The sequence below is a fragment of the Phacochoerus africanus genome, chromosome 11 (genome assembly GCF_016906955.1).
Source record: "Phacochoerus africanus isolate WHEZ1 chromosome 11, ROS_Pafr_v1, whole genome shotgun sequence".
Lineage (NCBI taxonomy): Eukaryota > Metazoa > Chordata > Mammalia > Artiodactyla > Suidae > Phacochoerus > Phacochoerus africanus.
In genome coordinates, this window is record NC_062554.1 from 79,483,484 (window position 1) to 79,509,912 (window position 26,429).

The window sequence follows — 26,429 nt, forward strand, 5'->3', positions numbered from 1 at the left end:
CCCTGCCCCATATAGGATGTAAGAATGTTATAAGCGCTACTCATAAACCAGGCTGAGAAAAACATCAAACTCAAGTCAGTTTCTCTAATGTGAGTGCTGAGTTAAAATTCCTTTTCAGAAGACCCATTTCCAAAGTTGGAGAAGTCATATCACATTTCTTTCCACTGTGGCAATCACCCGGGTAGTATTATTGGAGCTTATGTCGTAAATGAATGATTCAGTGAGATAAATAAATGTCCACTCATTCTTTTTTATTATTTTTATAATGATTTTTATTGTTTCCATTATAGCTGTTTTAGAGCGTTCTGTTGATTTTCTACTACACAGCAAGGTGACCTAGTTATACATACATGTACACATTCTTTTTTCTCACATTATAAGTGACTGGATATAGTTCCCAGTGCTATACAGCAGGATCTCATTGCTTATCCATTCCAAAGGCAACTATTTGCATCTATTAACCCCAAATTCCCAATCCAACCCACTCTCTCTCCCTGCCCTTCCCCCTTGGCAACCACAAGTTTGTTCTCCATGTCTTTAAAGATGGGTAGAATTGAAAACTTTAAGAGAAAAAAAACAGATTGATAACATTGAAAAATCACTGCCCAAAACATTCATATCAAAGAAAGCATGTGTTAAAAATTGATATAACACACTATTTTTTCCTCTAAGCACTCCCAGAATATCCATATGTCCACCTGGAGAATTTAGATAAAGAGCCTCTAGAATTATGTGCCCTTAAATTTAGGAAATTTTTCAAAGAACTTTTCACTCTCATTTTCAAACCTACTGTCAATCTTAACTCATCAAGTGTAATTCATTTAGTTTATTAATGTAGACACTTTTAGGTAGACTATTTAAACTCTGGTAGATAACTCTTTGGTAGATAACTTTTCCTGTGTACCTTTTGTTCCAATCTATCTCTAACATCTACTGTAACATACACAGTTTTCAGAGCATTGTCTTGTACATGTGCCATTTGCTTCATAACATTACCTATCCAATTGAGGCCTCTCACTTCTCCCTAATGTACTTGCTTCAGGATGTTTTCCATTGGATTATGATTCAAGCTTGAAAACTCAGAAATATTTACATTCTCATATCAATGGCCTATAATTTTATTATTTATAAATTCCTCATTTGTCTCTTTCCCAATTTTCACTGTTACTTTTTTTTTATAAACCCTTATTAATGGATCACTTTTAATAGCTTCCAAGTAGGTATCTTTGCTCTGGGTATTCTCATATATAATGAACCTGTATATTACTGCTAATTTCCCGAGTAACACTTTGATCATAAAACTTCCATGCTGCAGCACTTACAACTTTTTACCATTTTTCTGAATGTCACTTCAAAACCAGAAATGTTCCTTACCATTCACAATCCATCCCAAAACTATTGCTTAGTTTTCTAACCCTTTCTTTTTCATGTGCTAAATTTCATGCAAATTAAACTAGCCATTAAATTATCACTGTCCTAAAAACATACCTTGTATATAATGAATGCCCCCCAAGTCTCACTCTCTTTCTCTCTAGTTTGCTTAATAATAGACTGATGGAAATTTAAGTTTTCTCCTCTTCCAATATGAGAGAGTACTCAAACATCAATTCCTATGATGCAGTCACTTTCTCCCATGAGTAGGAGGATATGCCATGTCCCACAGCCCCCCAAATCTCAAGTTTGTACAGATGGCTTTCCCAATATTCCCCAAAATTGCTGGCATTTAACCTCTGACTCTGAAGGCTGAGCCCCAAATATTTATTTTCCTACTCATAAGATTATCTCATGTTTGTGCTAAAAGAAAATAGAACACTAGAGGGGAAATGAACACTTCCCTGAAACACAATCATGGAACATTAACCAGTGTTTGACATGCATCCCTTTCAAAATGAGGTCAAGACATTAGGGTTCATATGCATCCCCTGGGACATTTGCCCCATAACAAGTAGTCTCTCAGCTTATATACAGTGATCATATGAGCTTTGTCCTCACTCATCTCTCCACATGCACCTACTTTGCTAGTATCACGTTCTCAAGCTTAAATGAGGCTCTTCTACTCAAAGTTCTGCCTTGTCTTACTCCATTCTCAAAGGTTACTCATTCCATGTCATATTTCCTTTGTTCTCTAATCAGATTTTCTATGTTATATTCCAATGCATTAAGTACTTACCTCACATTCCTTCTTATTACAGTAATTTTTTTTTGCCAGTTTCAGAAACACTGGTAAGAATTTACTGTCTTCCCTACATTTGTACATAACACCATCACCACACTTCTATCACAGAAGATTAAATACAGGTTATTCTCAATATTACAAATGAGAACTAAAGAAAATTACAGCATTCATTTCTTCCCTAAAGAATGAAATTGACATCTATTGGTCCAAAATGTCTGGAGTATCATTGGTTCCTCCAGCAAAAAAAAAAAAAAAAAGACTGATGACTTTTACAACCTGACAATCCAGATGCTTCAGTTCTGCCTGGGTTGGTCAAGAAGATAAAACTAGAATTTAATATAAGTGCTGCTTTTATGTATGTGAGAACAAAAGAATTTTTATCAAGTACCCAATTCATTACTACCTTTGTATTGCTCTTAAATCCTTACATATTTAGGATGGAATTTAACAACTCATAAGTCTAAATGTATAAGGAAATATTGACTGAATTGCAAAAATATGATAAAGAAAATATATCCACTTTATATTTAGGATTCTTTCCATTTAAATAAATGCATGCATAGGCTTCCAAAGCCCTTGATTATTTTAATAGAAAATGATGAATTTTATCCTGTTTCTACACATGAAAGAATCAGCATAAAATCCAAGAGCTGACCAATTTTATAGAGAGAAGAGCATAAAAGGCAGTTTCTTATGATCTTTCCAAAGGAAATGCACTTGAAATACTGTGAGAAAGGCAGTCTTGTGATATTTCTCATTATAAAAGGTCACTGCTCTACTCATTTATCACTATTTTATGGAAGAAGTAGAGTGGATTGTGTCTAGGTGGGAGCGGTACTGCTGAGAAGAGTTTAAAAAATTATCTGGTGTTAAGAGGGATAGAGAAATTACTTAGTATATTGCAAAGAAGAGTTTGGAAATATATTGCTGGTGTTAAACATCAGAAATATTCTAAGATGTTTGAGGAGAAACAGGAAACTACACTGAAGGGGCTATTCTCTTCTTTTGTAAATAATTCCTCTTACCATAAAGAGGCACTATTCATGAGTTTTGTTTGTTTGTTTTTTTTTAAATGAGAGTTGCAACGTTTATTTCAGGTTCTCTCTTTTTTTTTGTATTTTTTTTTCTTTTTTGCCACAGGCAGTTATGTGGGAATTCCTGGGCCAGGGATTGAACCTACGCTGCACAGCAGCAACCAGAGCCACAGTAATGAGAACGCAGGAGCTTCAACCTGCTAGGCCATCAGAGAACTCCCATGGGTTTTGTTTTGTTTTGTTTTAAGGGATACTTTATGGGCATTTAAATTTCAATTCTCTATTAGAGATCACTGGTGAATAATGGTCTCATAATGGACTCTAACAACAACAACAAAACATACATACAAGTATTCCAACATTTCAGGTAAAGTAAAACAGTTTTTTTAACTCCATATAAATGCTATCATATCTAATGTTACCTAAAGTCATCTTGTTGCAACATTGTAAAAGTCCATAACACATAGAATCAGTGCATAATTCTATAGCATGCCTGCTATGTAGTAGGTGCTTCTCTGAGAACTCTACAGGGAATAACTCACAAAATCCTTTAATCCTCTTAACAAACCCATGTGGAAAGTACTGATATTAGCTCCATTTAATAGACAAAAAAGCTGAGGTACTTTCTCATGGGTGTATAATTAATAAATGAGGGAACAGGAATGCAAGCCTAGCCAGTGCATATCATTAGACCATGTTCTATTTTCTTTTTCTTTTAATTTTTTTATTAGAGTTGATTTACAATGGCCTGTAAATTTGTGCTGTACAGCAAAGTGACCCAGTCATACATATATTTTTTTTCTCACATTATCGTCTATCATATTCCATCAAAAGTGATTAGACAGAGTTCCCTGTGCTATACAGCAGGATCTCATTACTTATTCACTCCAAACCCAATATGTTACATTTATTAAACACAAAATCCCAGTCCATCCCACTCCCATGCCCCCATCCCTTTGCAACCATAAGTCTGTTCTCCATGTCCATGAGTTTGTTTGTTTCTTTATTTTTGTTTTTTTTTCCCTGTGGATAGGTTCATTTGTGCCATATATTAGATTCCAGATATAAGTGATATCATATGGTATGTGTCTTTCTCTTTCTGCCTTACTAAACTTCACTTAGTTTCGGAGTCTCTAGTTCCATCCATGTTACCACAAATGGCATTACTTTGTTCTTTTTTTATGGCTGAGTAGTATTCAATTGTATATATACACCACAACTTAATCTATTTATCTGTCAATGAACATTTATGTTGTTTCCATATCTTGGCTATTATGAATAGTGCTGCAATGAATATAGGTGTGCATGTATCTTTTTCTTCTTTTCTTCTTCTTCTTCTTTTTTTTTTTTTTTTTTGCTTTTTAGGGCTGCACCTGCAGCATTTGGAAGTTCCCAGACTAAGGGTCAAATCAGAGCCACAGCTGCCAGCCTATTCCACAGCCACAGCAGTGTGGGATCCCAGCCAAGTCTGCAACTTAAGACTGCAGCTCATGGCAACTCCAATCCCCAACCCACTGAGCAAGGCCAGGGATCAAAACCACATTCTCATGGATGCTAAACAGATTCCTATTCACTGCACCACAGTGGTAACTTCACATGTATCTTGTTCAATAAAAGTTTTGTCCAGATATATGACCAGGAGTAGAGTTGCTGAATCATATGGTAGTTCTATATTTAATTTTCTGAGGTACTTCCATACTGTTTTGCATAGTAGCTGCATCAATTTACATTCATACCAATGGTGTAGGAGGGTTCCATTTTCTCCACACCCTCTCCATTATTTGTTATTTGTAGACTTATTAATGATCGCCATTCTGACTGGTGTGAAGTGGTACCACACTGTAGTTTTGATTTGCATTTTTCTAATAGTGATGCTGAGCATTTTGTTCATGTTCCTATTGGCCATCTGTAAGTCTTCGTTGGAGAAATGTTTATTCATGTTTTCTTCCCATTTTTTAATTGATTTTGTTTTTTGTGTTTTTTTTTTTTCTGTTGAGTTGTATGAATTGTGTGTATATTTTGGAGATTAAGTTGGTTGTATCATTTGAAACTATTTTCTCCCATTCCATAGGTTGTCTTTTTGGGTTTTTTTTTTTTTTTAATTGTTTCCTTTGCTGTGCAAAACATGTCAGTTTGATTAGGTTCCATTGGTTTATTTTTGTTTCCTTACTGATTTTCTGTCTGCATGATTTGTCCATTGCTGTAAGTGGGGTGTTAAAGTCCCCTACTATTATTGTGTTTTTGTCAATTTCTCCTTTTAAGGTTGTTATCAGTCACCTTTATATATTGAGGTGATCCTATGTTGGTGCATAAATATTTAAAATTGTTATTTCTTCTTCTTGGACTGATCCTTTGATCATTATGTAATGTCATTCCTTGTCTCTTAAAATATTCTTAATTTTAAGGTGTATTTTGTCTGATATGAGTATTACTACTCCAGCCTTCTTTTGATTCCCATTTGCATGGAATATTTTCTTCCATTCTCTCACTTTCAACTTGAATGTATCCCTAAAAGTGAAATGGGTCTCTTGAAGACAGCATATATATGGATCTTGTTTTTGTATCCATTCAGCCAGTCTATGTCTTTTGGTTGAGGCATTTAGTCCATTAACATTTAAGGTATTAACAATATGTATGTTCTTACTGCCATTTTATTGACTGTTTTGAATTTGGTTTTGCTGCTCTTTTTTTCTTTCCTTCTCTTGTTCTTTCCTCTTGTGGTTTTATGACTATCTTTAGTGTTGTATTTGAGTTGATTTTTCTTGTTTGTTTGTGTATCAATTGCAGATTTTTGGTTTACAATTGCCCTGAAGTTTTGATATAGGAGTCTATATATACAAGAGATTGTTTTAAATTGGTGGTCTCTTAATTGCAAGTGCATTTCCAGTGTCCTGCATTTGTACCCTCCTCTTCTCATGATTTCTGACTTTGGTAGCATAATTGTGCATCAATGATTTCCTATTTTTACTGTATATATACCATTACTGGTGAGTCTTTTCATTTGTGATATTTTTGTTTCTGGTGTGGTCTTTTCTTTTCTGCCTAGAGAAATTCCTTTTGTTTTTGTTGCAAAGCTTGTTTAGTGTTGCTGAATTCTCTTAGCTTTTGCTTATCTGAAAGCTTTGGTTTCTCCTTCAAATCTGAATGAGAGCCTTGCTGGGTAAAGTAATCTTGGTTGGAGGTTTTTTCCTTTCATCATGTTAAGTATGTCATGCCACTCCCTCTGCCCTTCAGAGTTTCAGCTGAAAAATCTGCTGATAACCTTATCAGGGTTCCTTTGTATGTTATTTGTCTCTTTTCCCTAGCTGCTTTCAAGATTTTCTCTTCATCTTTAATGTTCGTAAGTTTGATTAATATGTGTCTCAGGGTGTTCCTCCTTGGGTTTATTGTGGTGCTCATTGAACTTCCTGGATTTGAGTGAGTTGTTCCTTACACATATTAGGGAAGTTTTTGGCTATTATTGCTTGGAATATTGATTCTGTCCCTTTCTCTCTCTCTTCTATTTCTGGCACCCCTATAATATGGATGTTGGTGTGTTTAATATTGTCCCAGAGTTCTCTGACACTCTCTTCATTTCTTTTCAATCTTTTTTTCTATTTTCTGTTCCACATCAGTGATTTCCACTAGTCTGTCCACTTCACTTTTTTGTTCTTCTGCCTCCTGTATTCTGCTGTTGGTTGCTTCTAACGAATTTTTTTTTCAGTTATTGTATTCTGCATCTCTGCTTGCTTAAGTTTTACATTTTGTGTTTCTTTGCTCAATGTTTGCTGTAAATTATCCATCTCTGCATCCAGTTTATTTCCAATGTTTTGCATCATCTTTAGCATCAACAGTCTAAAGTCTTTTCCTGGAGGCTGATAATCTCCTGATCACTTAGCTGGTTTTTTTGGGAGGGGTTTTTTCTTTCTCCCTCATCTGAGTTATAGTTCTCTGTCTTTTCATTTTTATAGGTTTTTGGTGTAGTGTCCTTTTTACAAATTATAGAGTTGTAGCCTCTCATACTTCTGGTGTCTGCCCCCCTGCCTTGTGGCTGAAGTTGATATGGGGGCTTGCTGTAGGCTTCCTGGTTGGAGGGACTGGTGTCTGCCCACTGGTAGGTGAGGCTGATTCCTATCCCTCTGGTGGGTGGGGCTTTGTCTCTGAGTGAGATTAGAAACAGCTGTGTGCCCGGGGGGTCTTTAGGTAGCCTGTTTACTGATGGGTGGGGCTGTGATTCCACCTGGATTATTGTTTGCCCTGGGGCTTCTCAGCACTGATAGGTAGGGCCAGATTTTCCCCAAATGGCTACCTCTATAGGAACATATGCTGTTGATTACTCCTGAGAGCTTTGCCTCTAATATCCTTCCCCTGCAACCTCCCACAATCACCCCATTTTCCCAGGAGATCCTCCAAGAACTGCAGTCAGGTATGACCCAGATTTCTATGGACAATTTGCTTTGCCCTGGGAGCTACTGCACATGAAAGTCTATGTGCACCTTTCAAGAATGGGGTCTCTGTTTTCCCCTTGCCACAGAGTTCCTGTGTACAAGCCCCACCGGACTTCAATGCCAGATGCTTCCAGGGCTCTTTCTCCCAATGCCAGATTCCCAGGCATGGGGATTTGACATGGGGCTCAGAACTCTCACTCCTGTAGGTGAGTCTCTGTGATACAGTTACTTTCCAGGCTGTGGGGCTTCCCACCCAGGAAGTATGGGGTTGCTTATGTCACATAATCACTATTCCTACCTCTTGATGTGGCCTTCTCTTTGTCTTCTAGAGTAGGAGATCTTTTTAAAAGTTTCCAGTCCATTTAGTTGAAGGTTGTTCAGCATTTGGTTGTAATTTTTTCATCTTAATCCCATATCCCTATTTTTGTTTTTATTTCTATTGCTTTGGGAGACCAACTTAAGAAAACATTTGTATGGTTCATGACCAAGAATGTTTTACCTATGTTCTCTTCTAGGAGTTTGATGGCATCTTGCCTTACATTTAAGTCTTTAAGCCATTTTGAGTTTATTTTTGTTCATGGTGTTAGGGTGTGTTCTAGTTTCATTGCTTTACATTCAGCTGTCCAGTTTTGCCAGCACCACTTACTAAAGAGACTGTCTTATCCCATCTTATATTTTTTCTTCCTTTGTCAAATATTAATTAACTATAGGTGTCTGGGTTTATTTCCGGGTTCTCTAATAAGTTCCATTGGTCTGTATGTCTGTTTTTGTAGTAGTGCCACACTGTCTTCACTTCTATAGATTTCTACTATTGTCTAATGTCTGGGAGAGATGTCTACTTCATTTTTGTTCCTCAGGATTGCTTTGGCAATTCTGGGTCTTTCATGTTTCTATAAATTTTTTTGGATGGTTTGTTTTAGATCTGTGAAAAATATCATGGTTAATTTGATAGGGATCACATTGGAGCTGAAGGTTGCTTTGCGTAATATGGCCATTTCAATGATACTAATTCTTCCAATCCAGGAGCATGGAATATCTTTCCATTTCTTTGAATCCTCTTTAATTTCCTCGATTAATGTATTATAGTTCTCAGCATATAAGTCTTTCACCTACTTGGTCAGGTTTATTCCTAGGTTTTTAATTTTGGGTGGTGTGATTTTAGAAGGTATTGTATTTTTGTATTCCTTTTCTAATATTTCACTGCTAGTATACAGAAATGCAACTGATTTCTGAATGCTTATCTTGTATCCTGCTACTTTGTTGAATTCATTGATGAGTTCAAGTAGTTTTTGTGTGGAGTCCTTAGTGTTTTCTATATATATTATCATGTCATCTGCATAGAGTGAAAAGTTTACCTCTTCTCTTCCAATATGGATATCTTTTATTTCTTTTGTTTGCCTGATTGCTGTGGCTAGGACTTCCAATACTATGTTGAGTAAAAGTGGTAAGAGTGAGCATCCTTGTTTTGTTCCAGATTTTAGCATTAAGGCTTCAGCTTTTCTCCATTGAGTTTTATATTGGCTGTGGGTTTGGCATAAATGGCTTTTATTGCATTAAGATATGTTCCCTGTATGCCCACTTTGATAAGAATTTTTATCATGAATGGATGTTAGATTTTGTCAAATGTTTTTCTTCATCTATTGAGATAATCATCTGTTTTTTACTTTTCTTTTGTTAATGTGGTGTATGATGTTGATTAATTTGCATATGTTGAACCATCCTTATGAACTTGGGATGAATTCCACTTGGTCACGGTGTATGATCTTTTCTCATATGTTGTTGGATTCAGTTGGCTAAAATTTTGCTGAGAATTTTTGGGCCTCTATTTATCAAAGATATTGGACTATAATTTTCTTTTTTGGTAGTATCTTTGTTTAGTTTTGGTATTAGGGTGATAGTGGTTTCGTAGAATATCTTTGGGATTATTCCTACTTTCTCAAATTTTTGGAAAAGTTTAAGAAGGATGGGTATAAGTTCCTATTGGTATGTTTGGTAGAATTCGCCTGTTAAACCATCTGATCCTAGACTTTTGTTTATGTTTTTATGACATATTCAATTTCATTTCTAGTGATCAGTCTATTCAATTAATCTATTTCTTCTTGATTCAATTTTGGTGGACTCTGATTCTCCAGTTAGTTGTCTGTTTCTTCTAGGTTGTCAAATTTGTTGGCATATAATTGTTAATAGTATTCTCTTATGGTTTTTTATATTTCTGAAGTGTCCATAAAGTTTTTTTTTCCTTTTTTATTTTGTTTGAGTTGTTTCTCTCTTCTTCTTGGTGAGTCTGCAAAGGTTTGTGAATTTTATTTATCTTTTCAAAGAACAAGCAGTTGATTTCATTGATTTTTTTCCTATTTTTTTTTCAATCTCTATTTTATTGATTTACTCTCTCATCTTTATGATCCTTACCTTAGGGAATTTATGAAGCAAAAGTAGGCTTATAGTCATTCTTTGAAGTATAAATTTTCTTCTATAAGTGTAATATTTTTTATACTAGGATGCCACTCTCTTTTGAACAGTCAACTCTGCTTGGTTTATTTCATTTTGTTATTGTAAGTATCTTACTGGTTAATTCTTATTAATAATTATTAATAATATATATCTTAATAATTTTAATAGTATATCATATAAAATCACCTTTATTATATTATTATATTATATTATTAATATATTATATTATTATATTCTTAATAATTATATTATTCTTATTATATTATTATATTATTATAATATAATATATTATTATATTATTAATAATATATATCTTAATAATATAATTTTAATAATATATCATATAAAATCACCTTTATTTATAATAATTTATTTAATACTTAATTTATTAATATTTAATATTTATAATAAATAAATATTATATTATTCTTATTATATTATTATATTATATTCTTATTATATTATTAATAATATATATCTTGATAATATAATTTTAATAATATATCATATAAAATCACCTTTATTTATAATTTATTTAATATTTAATTTATTAATATTTAATATTTATAACAATTATTTATAATCTAATAAAATATATAATATTAATAATATATTTCTTAATAATAATTCTTCTTATAAGTATCTTATTAGTAAAGATACTTATAAGTTAATTATAAGTATCAATCAGTAAATATAACAACTTTTATGGAAAGCAAAATTTGACAGCTTCTCAAGATAGTTCAAATTCAACTATATTTTTCCAAAATTTTGTCATCTTAATGGTTCTGCTTCAAGTATGATCCTATTCAACCAATGGACCCATAAAATAACTATAAATTCTAATCAAAACGTAAAAGAAACAATTATCTGTAAGCATTACAAAGTAACTAAAAGCAGGCAGGGTGTGGAGAGGATTTAACTAAGAAGGAAATACCACTGGATAAAACTTTTCAAAAACATATTTTAAAAAAATTTAGCCTGAAATTTACCCCATCAGCCCTATGTGAAGCAGCTAAAAATTTTATTAGAAAACATATACTCTATTGTTTGAAGAACCAGAGGCAACCTAACAAAGGAGTCACTGAGGTACAGTCCCAATTCTACAGGTAAACTTGGCCCATATGGCTGCTCCTTAAACCACGTATGCATAAGGCAGGCCCCAGGAAGCACAGACAAAGTTCAAAAGCAGTTGAGATCTAAAGTGTGGCCCAATGCAAGAAACACAAAGCTTGCAGTTTGACTCTAGACAAGTTAAACTGTAACTTTAAAAAAGAGGGGATAGCATAAATCAGAATTCTTAAAGGGATAAAACAGAGTCTAGATTGTCTAGAGTATGTTACTCATAATGCTCGGGATACAATTTAAAGCAGACTGATGTATGAAAAATACAGGAAAATGCAATCGTTTCTCAAGAGAAATATAGTCAACAGAGACAAACCTCAAGATGTTGGAAATGACAAAGATTTTAAAGCAGCTATAAGAACTATTCTCAAGGAAAAAAATAAAAAGGAAAATATGCTTGAAATTAATCAACAAATATGAATGCTCAGGTGCAAGTTATAAAAATGAACTAACTGGAAGTCTGGATTGAGAACATTCTCTATATAAAAATCTGGCCAGCTACTTGGGAAGAGAAAAGTTTAACAGCAGAATGGAAAGAAAAAGGTCAGAAAACTTGAAGATAACAAGAACACAAATTACCCAATATTAAAAAACAGTGAAAAAAATTAAAAATAAACACCACCTATTTTCACATCTTATTTTCTAAACACTATTCTCCAATGAAAAGATCCAGATCTTGTAGAAATGGCTTATCTTTAGAGCTGGAACAGGGAAAATATAAGATGAGCATGAAGTATCTGACAATCAAAAAGTAAGAAAATGCTCCAAAAATAAAGAGAAAACAAACAGATGGAGGCATATCACATGAACCAAACCAAATATTCCCAGTAGTCAATGCTAGAACAATATGAGCTTATATATAATTATATGGTTTATACATTTATATTTATATAAATAATTGAATAAATATATACATATACACACAAATAAATAGGTAAATAAGAAAGAAGAGACAAATGTTTCTTAAAGAAAAATCCCAAGTAATATATAGAGCTCCTCCACCTCCAGGGAGTCAAGCTTAATCTCCCACTCTTGATGTGAGCTAGACTTACCAATTCACTTCCAAAGGTAAGAGGGAAATTGTAACTTCACTGTATAGAAGCCTAGAAAACATATCTCGTTCACTTGGTGAAGTTAGCATTACCAAGGATGTCATATGAATGTCAAATCCCTCCTCTTATGATGTGATGAGAAGGGTACTTCACCTCTGCAGTATTCTTTTCAGAAAATCATACTTCCGGTTTAATCATGGAAAAAACATAAGACAAACCCAAATTGAGCACATTCTACAAAATATTTTACCAATAATCCTCAAAACTCTCAAAGTCATGCAATACTGAGAAATTGTCACAAACCAAATGAGGCTAAGGAGAACTATAACTAAATGCAATGAAATATATACTACATTGGATCATGGAGTAGAAAGGGGATATTAATGAAAAACTGGTGAAATACAAATAAAGTCTGCAATCAGTTAACAGTAATGGATCAATGTTGGTTTCTAAGTTTTAACAAATGTACATTGGTAACATAAGATGCCTTCAATGAGGTAAACTCCATGAAAGGGTGTACAGAAAATCTTAGCACTTCCTTGTAACTTTTCTGCTAGTCTAAAGTTATTACAAAATACAAAGTTTATTTTTGAAAAATGAAAAGATCCTCAAGGACTTCAGGCAAACATTATAAGGTATCACATAAATTCACATACAGTTGTAAAAGGATAGAAGAGAAAAAAAAAAAAAAACAAGAGCAGAAAAATACTTGAAAAAATGATTGAAATTTCTCCAAATTTGTCGATGAACATAATTTAGAGATTCAAGAAATTCAGCAAACTTTAAGAAGAATAAATCCACAGAAAACTACATCTAGACACATCATATTCACTCATAAAAGTCAAAGAACAACTGAAAACTCTCAAAATCAGCCAGAGAAAAACCATCTAGTATACTGAGAATAACAGTCATAATTACTGCTGAGTCTTTATTAGAAACATTGTTGTCCATAAAACAGTGGACAAAACTTCTAAATTGATGAAAAAATTCTCCACCTAAAATTCTATTTTAACCAAAAATATTCTTTAAAAGTTTGGAGAAAATAAAGACATTTTCAGAAAAAGATAACTAAGAGAATTTATTGTCAGTGATCCTTCACTATAGGAAATTCTGAAGGGAATTATTCACACTAAAGGGCAATCGTGCGAGATGATAATTTATATCTACAGAAAAGAATGAAGAGCATTAAAATCATATGGATAAATATCAGTCATATTTTCTCCAAATATCTTTGAAATATATACAATAGTTCAAAGCAAATATTCTAACATAATGTCATGTTTGTATCATATGCATACATAATATATAAGATGGTAGTAACAAGGATAGGAATGAAGGTAACCATATATAGTTGCAAAGCTTCTACATTGTAGGAGAATTAATAATATGTCAACTCTCAGTAGACTAAAAATAAGAACTATATACTATCTTCTCTAGGGTAAACATTGAAAAATACAATAAAACAGATATATCTAAAAGCCAGTAAAGTAAACTGGATTTCTAAAGCATATTCAATTATTCAAAAGAAAGCAGAAAACAAACAAAAAAGAAAAAGTTGAGGGAGCAAATGGAAAATACAAACAGAAAGGTATAAACCCAATCATATAAACATTACAGTAAATGTTAGTGAAACACTCCAAATAAAAGGCAGAAATTCACATTTTTTCCTCTCTCTCCCTCTCCATCTCTTTCCCTGCAACCCTCACTCACTAACAGAGAAGTCCACATTAGTTGCTTCCACTATATTTCCTGATTTGATTTCTCAAAGAGCACTACTCCCTGACAATCAATAGACTTCTATCCTCATCACCTGACAGAAGTTTATATTTTATTTTATTTATTTTATTTTATTTTTTTTGTCTTTTTGCCATTTCTTGGGCTGCTCCCGCGGCATATGGAGGTTCCCAGGCTAGGGGTCAAATCGGAGCTGTAGCCGCCGGCCTATGCCAGAGCCACAGCAACGTGGGGTCCGGAGCCGCGTCTGCAACCTACACCACAGCTCACGGCAACGCTGGATCGTTAACCCACTGAGCAAGGCCAGGGATCGAACCCACAACCTCATGGTTCCTAGTCGGATTCGTTAACCACCGCGCCATGATGGGAACTCCAAGAAGTTTATATTGTAAAAATACCAGTTCTTTTCTATTCAAATGTCAATTCTCTGAACTCAATTTTACTTAACTCTACATCATGTATCACTACCAATCATCATCTTCCTGATTAATTCTCTTTTTGTATATTCTCTAAACATTTTTGCTGATTCAGTCTCCTCCCCCTTACCTCTTCTTTTATATTCCCTCCATCTCGTTCTAACCCTCAAATATGTGTTTTTCAATCCAGCTGCCTTTCTTCCCTTTTTTTTTTTTCTTTTTAGGGCCACAGGCATTGCACATTGAAGTTCCAAGGCTAGGGGTCAAATCAGAGGTAAAGCTGCTGGCCTACACCACATCCACAGCAATGCAGGATCCAAGCCCCATCTGTGACCTACACCACAGCTCAGCAATACTGGAACCTTAACCCACTGAGTGAGGCCAGGCATCACACGTACATCCTCATGGATACTAGTCAGATTCATAACCATTGACCCACAAAAGGAACTCCTACTTTTCTTTACTTTTTTCTTTACTTTCCTCTTGGTTATTTGGCCATCACTCCCTCTGCCTAGACTTTATCTCTTTAGCGTAGTGACAATGAAATTGAAATCTCTAGACTGCTTCTTCATTTAGGATATTTTTTAAGGTCAAATATGCTATATATTCACTTGATATCAGAAGCCTACATAATTTATTTTAGTCAGAAACATGAAATTCGTTATTTAAAAGACATTTTTTATCTACCAAATTAATACTCCCAAAGCCCAGCCTTTAATATGCTCCTCATTTAAGCAAATATATTTAATAGTTTTCCACTGGGCACCAAACCAAGCCCAATGTGTCCAGCATTACCATCTAAAACCTCTTTAAGAGATATGACCAACTGGCTCAGTGCTTCTCCAACCACTTCCAGTGTGATTTCCAGTCTGAGCCTAGAAAAGAAAGATCGCATGCCTAGAATTTTATTCCAGCTGAGGTCTCTGCATATAACATAACTTTTAGGAACACCCTTTCAGAACTTGGGATGAGAAAGTGGGAACATCAAATGGTAGGCACACAGATCTTCAGTAAATATGGAGATAGCTGCATGTTGAACGTAGCTAAGAATCTCTTCTGTCCGGTCAATTCCTATTTTTGGATGCTGAGCTGCAGTGGCAGCCCCTTTGAACCAGTCTTTTGCCCAATTATGTCAAAAAAGCAAGGTTGCTTCCTGTGGTGACCGCTATGGCAGTTGTTCTTTGCTAAGCCAATTTTATTGCATGATTCTGAGACTAAGAAGTAATTCTGAAAGCTCATCCCAGAACACCTACCTCAGACTTTCCAGGGATGCTGTAAGATATGTAATCATCTGTTAAATTCCTGTTCAGTTTAAAATAACTAGAGTGGATTACACCATCTGCAGCTGAATCTGAGCTAATATACTCTACAAAATGTATACCTAACCTACCCACAGGACCATAGTCATCATTACAAGCCCATATAACACACATCAGGAAAATTTAGCAGTTTGCTATTCCTCTCTTCAGCCATTCTGATCTTACTCCCTTTGTTCCAACCATTCTTTCTAAATGTATGGCTTAACTCTCCCTCCCTCCAATGTTTATATATTCTAAAGTTCTCCAAGTTTACAAAGCTTACTCTTCTATAAAAGCTTACTAATTACCCCCGCCAAAGTAGTACCCTCCTTTCAATTTTCACAGAATTTTACTTACGCATTATTTAATCCTCTTTTAGATATTTCTTACCTGCGGTTAACTATGCTTTAAAGGCAATAAAATCTAATTTCTGACTCTATCATTTTTAATCACATAGCAAACAATAACATTTATTTTGTCAAACAATATTTCTGATAGCCCTCGTTAATCCAAGCCTTTCCCTCCAGGCTGAAGTCCCAGTGGGAGATAACTTCCTTCCTTCTATGTTTAATATCAAGTGCAAGAGCCATTGTAGTATCTATTTGAACCACCTAATGAATAATTAGCTTACTCATTTTGGATAACAGCCTTTCAACTCTGTGTAAACTACAAAGTTTCCCTAATCAAAGAAATAGTTGGTATCGTAAGATATTAGAGGTCAAAGATAATTCATTTTACCATCCATTTCTAGTATTTCTGGTTATTACATGCCACATCCTTTGATAATCATGCAGCAGATATCAAAAAAGTGGAAGTTTAGTTGTAACACTGATAATCTACAAAAATCTGAATTCATTTTTGCTGAGGGGTATGGCATTTCTGATACAATATAAATCTTTTTGCTTAAGAAATATATTTTCTTGTTTAAGTAAAAGATCAGTTTAGATTTGCTACTTTCACTTGCAGAGAAAAAGTTAACCCACAGCATGTTCTATAGGGTCAATATTGAGATTGGGACCAATATCTTAGCTAGTCCCTGACCAGAGATGCAGTGAGCTATGTTAAATTAGACTTCAGTAAATGTTTTAAGATTAAATGCTTGGGGGTTTTTTTTTATTTTTTTATTTTTATTTATTTATTTATTTATATATTTTTTTGTCTTTTTGCTATTTCTTTGGGCCGCTCCCGCGGCATATGGAGGTTCCCAGGCTAGGGGTCAAATCGGAGCTGTAGCCACCGGCCTAAGCCAGAGCCACAGCAACGCAGGATCCGAGCCGCATCTGCAACCTACACCACAGCTCATGGCAACGCCGGATCGTTAACCCACTGAGCAAGGGCAGGGACCGAACCTGCAACCTCATGGTTCCTAGTCGGATTCGTTAACCACTGCGCCACGACGGGAACTCCCGGGTTTTTTTTAAATGAAAAATTTTCAAGGATGAAATAGGCCAGTGAGGAAGATTTTTAGGAAGCAAATGTACTCTGCCAACCATAGCACTGAAGAGACTCTTTGATCTACCTACTCTTTGATCCAATTGAGGTGACCCTTTAATAAGATAAATCAAGGCAACAAAGTAATTTTTTTTTTTTAGGGCTGCACCTGCTGCATATAAAAGTTCCCAGTCTAGGGGTGGAATCTGAGGAATAACTGCCAGCCTAAACCACAGCCACAGTAACATGGGATCCAAGCCATGTCTGGAACCTATACCACAGCTTGCACCTCACAGCAACACGGGATCCTTAAACTACTGAGCAAGGCCAGGGATCAAACCCATGTCCTCATAGATATTACTCGGGTTCATTACTGCTGAGCCATGATGGGAACTCTGAACAAAGTAAATTTTAATGGTGTTTATTCTGGACTAGTTTTGATATTCTCGGAATAAAACAAATCAAATGAGAAAATCCAAGATAATGCCTGTGAAAGCACACAGAACATTATCAAACACAATACAAATGTTAAAAAGTTTTATAATTAAAATAAAAGTAGGCTAGGAATGCCAGGGAAACAGTACCCAATAGGCTCATTTTGTCAATAGTCAACATGATTCTGTGGCAAGTCTTGCCTTCTTTGAGAGTTTAGATTTGGCCCAATTATTTGATGAAGTTTTTTACATGCATTTTGATAGAAAGTTTTCTTCATTTATTCGTATATTTTTTTAAAAATTTACTTATATCGAAGTAAACATTTTTTGTTCATTGGAAAATTCCTGTTTTGAAAAAAAACTTAGTTCAGATAGCAATAGTTCAACACTTTCCTTTTACAAAAAAGTATTGATACCTGGGGCAGTGTATGTTATGCAAAATATTCGCTTTAGCAGCTGAAATGAGAGTACTCATTTTAATATAGTTTCCAGAGGCTTAGACCATGGTTTGAACCATAATTACCTGCAGGGGAAAATTTAAAGATCAAAAATGTCCATTTGCTTCCCTAACCCAAATCTAGTATTTTCTCTGTTGGAAACTGACTTTGATTTCTCCCTAAAAAAAATATTTAAGTTTCAGTGTACTGCTTAGAATTGCTAAGGAAAGTAAGATAGTATAAATTATTTTAAAATACAATTTTATCAAAACAATAGTTTAGATACAGGAAAAATTGCAGTTCTTAGGAATTAATGAATAATTGTAACTCATATTTTCTTTGGAATTCTTATTGAATTGTCTCATTGAAAACATGCTTTCAAGTGATTTTATCATTTATATGATACATGTGGCTGAGAAACTCTAGGTTTTGATAGCTTTGGTGTATATCAATAGCATTTAACACTTACTTGTTTTAGGAGTACCCTGTGAATGCAGAATATTAAGACACTCTACAAAGTTCACCTAATAGATGAAAATATTCACATCTAAGTATGTGATGTTTTTGTATGTATAATTCAAGTAGCTATAAGCCATTTGCCATAAAAAAAAAAAAACCTTCTCTAAATCTGACTCTTATTCCACTACTGAATAAACCATCTATAACCAAAACTGTGATAGAGGTAATAGGATGATGGAAATTAAATAAATCCTTCTTGAAAAACATTACTCTCCTTGATTAAACATGTCTTGCTTCTCCATTTATCTTGGTCTCCTTGGTATTTGCTGGGTTGAGTTTTCTTTTTGTAAATCCTTCAGTTAGCTTTCTAACCTAATATAAAAAAGTTCAGATGTAAGATACTAAGAGTAGTATAACATTCATGTTTATATGTTCCATTTATACCTTTTTCATGCTATGCCCTTGCAAAACTTAATTGATTCTAAAATAATTTTTCTATTTTAACTAGACTATATCATTAACTTAGATCTCTAAGTTGTTTAATTAAAAAAAACTTTGGTATGTATGTCTCTATAATGTGTGGAATGTCCATCAAATGCCTAGCCATTTGGAGGTAATATAATTGGTAAATTATTAGAAAGTATAAAATAATAATTAAACTGGTAATGAAATAAGTAATTATATTCTAATTAAAATCATATTTTATTGAGACAAACAAAAATCAAAAAGAGAAAAAAATACCAAAAATAAGAAAAAAATTACAAGAGTGGTGAAAAAAAGAGAACCAGGTTACTTTTATAGTTACTGATATCTATAAGCTATAATTAAAAAGTAGATGATTCTTTACGTGGATGCATACAATTTTTTGCACATATTAGATTACAGTGAGGAAGGACTCTGCAGGTGCTAAAGGGATATTACAAGACCCCAAAATATTCACTATATTGTGATTATCAAAATAGTATCCTTAAACTTTATCTTTTTTTTTTTTTTTTAACTAATGGGCAGAAAAGTTTGAAACTGAGCAATTAGAAAATCACCTCTAACATTGGGAAATAAAATACTCAAACTAGTTTCTATTTCCTAGTTATGAACATTTTAAAGCTCAAGATCATTTAGTAATTGTCTGGAATGGGAGAGGTATTTTAAAGGCAATATCTGTGACTCAAAATTCATTATCATAAAAAAAGAGACAAAACATGGGTAAAGCAAGGCAAAGAACTATGATAAGTGATAAATTTGATAAATTCGATAAAACCAACTACAAGATAATCATCATGAGTATTAGCTTTACTACCCTTAGTAATCTCTAGCCTATTATGGAAAATGATTGGAGAAGGAAGACAGTGGAATGAGGAAAAAAAAACTATTAGAAGTCTATGGAGTTCCCATCGTGGCGCAGTGGTTAACGAATCCGACTAGATCATGAGGTTGCGGGTTCAGTCCCTGCCCTTGCTCAGTGGGTTGAGGATCTGGTGTTGCCGTGAGCTGTGGTGTAGCTTACAGACGCGGCTCGGACCCCACGTTGCTGTGGCTCTGGCATAGGCTGGAGGCTACAGCTCCGATTCGACCCCTAGCCTGGGAACCTCTATATGCCGCAGGAGTGGCCCAAGAGATAGCACAAAAAAAAAAAAAAAAAAAAACTATTAGAAGTCTAGACCAGAGAAGTGGTAGAAGAAGTGAAAAGTAAAAATGTGATGTGATGTAAGGATTTCAGAATTTCTACTATTTCAGTTCAGAAATTCTACTATTTCGGAAATAGAATAATGAGAACTGGAGGACATTTGGATGTGCTGAGTAAGCAGAATGGATTGGATATAGAAAGAAGATTCTAAAAGCTAATCTGATGAACAAAGTCAATACTGATATGATCAAGTAATACAGGAAAAACAAAAGAATGGACCAGTTTTTGGTTGAGAAGGAAGATAAAACATTCCATTTCAGAAACTTCATTTGAGAAACCTAATTTTCAGGACTGAAGACATTGTAAATCATCAATCTTAGGATAAAGACACGGAAGGGACGAAATGACTAAACTGAGATTATTGGAAGAAATGAAAAAAAGGAAAACTCCAAGAAAGGTTAATACGTGTGACTATAGCAGAGAAAAACAGCTTAGGAAGAAAAGGTGGTCAAACGATATCACATGACACTAAGAAATTATATGAGATGACTTCCAAGGGGAAGATATCAGATTTTTTTAGTTTGGCAGTTATCAGCAATAACTTTTCAAAAAACATGTTGAATTGGTTGTAGAGATTGTTATTATATAAATCAAGAAGTTAAACACGCAGTAAAAGAAATGAGAGTGATCATGTAGACCTTTCCTTTAAGACACTAGAAATGATGGGAAGGACAGAAGTAAAGCCTTAAGAGTAGCTAGGATAAAAGAAAGAAGGAATCCTTTTTTGTTTGTTTGTTTTTGTTTCCTTCTGCTTTTCTTACTTAGGCATGGCTTGAGTTTTTATAAAACTTAAGAAGCCAGGGAAGAGGATATTAAAGATTTAGCAAAGAAATGGGATTATAATGGTGGCAAGGGCCAGATATACAGAAAAGTGGGGGGACAAAGAAGAAAGAAAAAGATGTATTTTAGAAAAAATTCATAATCTTTTACTTTCTGGAAAGGGAAAGGAAAGTCTGGGTGCAAAAGAGATTAAGTTTTAAGATGGTGTCTTAGTTTAGGTCCCCTCAAAGCAGGCCCGGAGGAAGAACTGAGCTACAGAGAACAAGGCTGAAGGATGGGGAGGTAAAGCAAGAATGGGGGGGCAGTGTTTATGATAATGTAACAAGATTCAGCCCTCTGAGGACACTCCGAGAAGTCATGTAAATCCTCGTTTAGAAATATTTTACTACAGATAGAATATGGAACACGGCAATCAAATTTGTCTCGTATTGGTTGAGGGTTGACCTCAAGAGAATTAAATAATTCCCTCCCCCATTTCTATCTGAATTTGGGTTGGGGAAACTCCTCTAGCCCCTAAGAAAGCCTCAAGGCAGAGGGTGCTTGAAGTGAAGAGATATCAGCTCCTTTCAGAATGCTCTGCTTCAGCAGCAGGGGAACTCAGAGTTGGGTAGAGAGGATCTGGGCAGGACATCAAGGCTTCTAGTGCAGATGGAAAAAGTGACGCTCTCCTTAACAATAGCTGAAGTACTTTATTATGTGTACCCTAGACTCCAGTCCAGTGATAGTACTCTTCAACAAGCATGCCCATATGCTACAAATCCCTTTCTCTCTGCCAAGAATCCCTTCCCTTCTCCTCCGCAAGGGAGGTTCTACTGTTGCTCACTCATTCAGGAAGATGGGGAAGGTGTCTTTCCCTTACCCCTACCCACCACCTGGCCACATACACCCCTCAAAGCCTTTTATTTTTAATTCTGCCCCAGTGGAGAGATCTCACTAATGTAAATAAAATAACAATAAAGACTTTGTTTCCATAACAGCATATCTAAGTTATACTTTGGAAGATGGTCAGTAATAAGCAAGAGAAAATCTTATTTACCTTTTGGGATGTTTCATTTAGGAGAATGTTTTAAAGCCTCCTTGGGGTCAAGGTCAGGCCACAAATAGGTGATGCTCTTGTCTTTCCATTATAGAAGAGGGTACTGGAGAGAGGACAAGAAAGACCCAGGGGATCTCAGGGAAGAAGAAACCCCAGACTATGAAGGGAACTTGTGCATAAATGTTTATCTGAGATGGACTCTATAATTACAGGGGACTTGATAGGGGAGGGAAAGATATATTTTGCAGCCGTCTCTGGACTCTGTGCATGTATTATTACCTAGAAAATTGTTCCTCCTCACTTTTCTAGGCATCATGAGTACACACAGTGTGTTACCCATGCATGGAACTAAATTTATACAGTTCATGTCTCATGAGTCAGGTGCTGTGCTTTATGCTGGTCACACTAGAGTGAATTAACAAGCAAGGTCCCTGCCTTCATGGCATTTACAGTCAAAAAAGATTATAGAATATCCTGTATGGGATTCCTTTTTCGGCTTCTAACAGCTTACATCAGTCTTGTTTGCCTCTTGATCGAGTCATCTATTACATCCTGCCTCATAATTACTTGTAGGCATGCCTGGACTCACCTACCAGATTAAGAACTCCCCAAGGGTACAGACTGTTTCTTCTCCCACACAAGTACTGGCTGACTGACTGACTGATAGGCTGAGGCAGCAGAGATAATTGAGCGAAGTCTCATTTAAAGTGTCCAGTACAAGTTTAGATTTCAGTATTTCAAGCCTACAGTGTGTTTGACCTAATCTGTTCAGCTATATGCAGAACTGTGGGAGAAGTTTCTTTGCCTGAAGGAGTCATCCCTCCTCTTACTTTCTATCTTCAAAGCAACACGTTTAATGATCAAAGCCATATCTGTTCCACTTATTCTGGGAACAACATTGAAGTTTGAGCTTTAAAAATGACAGGGAAAAGTTCATCTTTAGGCCAATGCTTCTAAGTTTGTGGGAATGAATATTCAAAGGGACATTTTTCTACAGAGCATTTCAAACTTTCTGAAACTATGCGATTTTATTATAATATTAGTGAGTAACCCAAGGACTTAAGCTGAAAAAAATGGTGAGAAGGACAAGGATTTTAGACTCAGTCAGAATCAATAGTCATTTATTAACTGGATGAATTTGAACAAGTTAATCTCTTAGGACCTCAGTTTCATCTTTAAATGGGGGATGCAAATATCTCTTTAAAAGATTTATAAGAACAGAAAATTCATGTGGAGTGCCTCATATACTATAATACAGAGTTGTCACAAATGATGGCTATTTATTTCAGAGGCAGATATGAAAAATATTTGCTAACTGTCCCTGTTTAAACTCCTGACCGGTTAGGTAATGGAATATCTTTGAAAAACTAATGTTTTATAGCAGTTGAAAAATAATAAGAGACAGAGCAAGGAACCACACAGGATAATGGAGTTATATTCTTTTACCTTAGAACTAAAGAGGACAATATGCTTATGAAAAAATGCCACGTATATTATTATAGAAACTTTGCCAATTTTTAAACTTAAATCAATGGAAAGGGCTTAAAAATTAAAAAAAATTAAAAACTTTCAACTTTCAAAATTTCTTTCAAGAAGAAGAGTTAAACAAAATAGTACTGGCTCGGAGTTCCCATCGTGGTGCAGTGGTTAACGAATCCGACTAGGAACCATGAGGTTGCGTGTTCGGTCCCTGCCCTTGCTCAGTGGGTGTGAGCTGTGGTGTACATTGCAGACACGGCTCGGATCCCGCGTTGCTGTGGCTCTGGCGTAGGCTGGAGGCTACAGCTCCAATTCAACCCCTAGTCTGGGAACCTCCATGTGCCACGGGAGCAGCCCTAGAAATGGCAAAAAGACAAAAAAAAAAAAAATAGTACTGGCTCTATGAGGGAAATTTAATCCACAGAGAATTTCCAGAAAGAACTAATCGTATAACTTCTTCCAAACTTCTCTTGAAAGAAACCAGAAAAAGTGGCATACTAATATCTCCTCTCTCTGACTCAACCATTAAATCAATCAAACCATGTTCTATGCTAGATTTGTGATTTTTGGAGCAAGCAGAGACAAATCAATTCCAGGGTAGTATGTGGGAAGTATCAATGCATACCTAAGAAAAGACACAGAGTTGGTACCTCTAAGTCCAGACATGCAAGCATCTTCTCAAAGATTACAAATGAAAATGCTAGGATTCTACAAAAATGGAAACACATACATATTTTTAAGCTGTCATATACTTGTAATACTCTGAGGACACTCATTACAAAATATCCTATATTTTGATCAAGCATGCAGTTTTTTCGTCGCCCTTTTAGACTACAAACTACTTGAAAATAAAGATTATGCCTTGCTCATTTTCTCCCTATTCTATTTCCTGTTATGCCAACGTCATGAACCAGTCCCTTACACAGCTCAAGAAAATTAAGAAAATCAATTTTGTGAGTGTTTAATATCTGCCAGAAACTAAGCTTACAGTTTCTTATAAAATATTTCTTTGAGTACATTGCTGAATTCAGTTTTTTGATATGATGTGTCTCACTGATCTCTTACAAAACCCAAGGTGATGCCTCCCTGTTTTACCCAAAGCAATAATGTCTTCAAAGGCTACAAATTATCACATAGTAGTAGTTTAAATGCACAACCATCAGCTATATAATCCCATTTTCTCCCAAGTAAAGTCTAAGCACAGACCAACTCATGAGTGAAAGTATTCATTCTAAGTAAAGAAGTTTCTCTTTAAAGTTAAAATTTAAACATTAAAATAAAGGAAATGCCTAAGCAATAAATCTCATTAAAATAATGAGTCTATAAAAAGCATTGACTTCCAAATATTACTTTCCTTTCTAACTCACATGATATGTGTGACTGAGGCAAAGCAAACTGGTACAATTCTCTGAAATAATCAACAAATAAAATTGGGAGTTCCCACTGAGGCTCAGCAATAACAAACTGGACTAGTAAATATGAGGATGCCGATTCAATCCCTGGCCTCACTCAGTGGGTTAAAGGATCCAGTATTGCCATGAGCTGTGGTGTAGGTCATAGACGTGGCTTGGGTCTGGCATTGTTGTGGCTGGGGCATAGGCCAGCAGATGTAGCTCTAATCTGACCCCTAGACTAGGTACCTCGCATGCCATGGGTGCAGCCCTAAAAAGAAAAGAAATACAATTGAAATTTGAGGCTTACATGTGTGCAAAAATATAATATAAGCCACAAATAAAATGTAGATCCCTCTCTGTTCTTCCTTCTCCAAAGATAATAATATTCCCTAATAAGTAGTGATGCTAAACATTTTTTATATGCCTGTTGACCATCTTTAGATCTTATTTACACAGAAGTCTAAATTTAATGTCAGACACATACAAGTTATACAATGTTATAAACAAACAAAAAAAGTTTTTAAAAAGAATATTCCATTGAATAAGGTGCACTGAACCAGTGCAAATGTATGAGAAACAATTTTTAAAGGAAGCAAAAAAAAAATCTCCTTTGTAATCTTACACAGGATCTCAGAAGGTGAAAAGTTAGCTTCATTTTTACTCAGCAGCTGCCTCACACATGATAAACTGAGATTGGAAGGATGAAACTGAGACTGGAAAAGGAAAAGTTAAATGCAGGATTCTGAGTTCTGTTCAAACTGGAGAACACCAATGGGGAGACTAAAGCGCTCTCTTTACTGAAGCAGCAGTTTGAAGTACTCTTGTGTAGTATAATAGAATAATTGACCCAATTAGGGCCCTATTCATCAGAAATTAGATTTCTGCAGGTGCCAAGCACAAAGGCTTTTAAGGGCCCTCTCAGCTTCTCACTAGCAACATTGGAAAATTGCAGGCACAACAAAACTGCAAAATCTGCAATTTAATATCTTTCCTCAAGGTATATGCTGAACCTCACTTTAATTTTAAAGATGAATGAAAGGGACACAGTTTAGGGTCTGTTCCTTTGCCACGACTGCCCTTTTCCTGTAAGCCTATGGCCGGTCATCTTCATTAACCCAGCTTTAAAGAAACACATTTAAAAGCAACAACTGTAACCAGTGATTGAATATTCATCTTTCACGGAGCTTCTCATTTCAAACTCTGTCCAATTCAGTTCATCTTCGTGGGGATTAAGACTGTATTAACTATTTAAGGTTGTAGAACCCAGAATGGCCTCATCCAAGTTCTTTAGATGCTATTTCTTCAGATGCAAGTCATATTACACAGTTGAAATTTTTTTAAATTGGGCCTGAGATTTTCATAAAGAAATGTATGGTATTTCAAGTTTTCCTGGGAGTATAGGTTAAGAAAGAGATAAGGAAAAAACTATGAAGATCAGGGGACTATTGAATGAATTTCAACTCTAGTTTTTTGAATAAAATCTTCTCTTTCACTTATAGGATATGAAGAAATCCATTCCCCTAACTGCCCTAGCTTTCCCACTTGGAAACAATCTCTCTAATATTCTATTCTTCTTGCTTTTCTT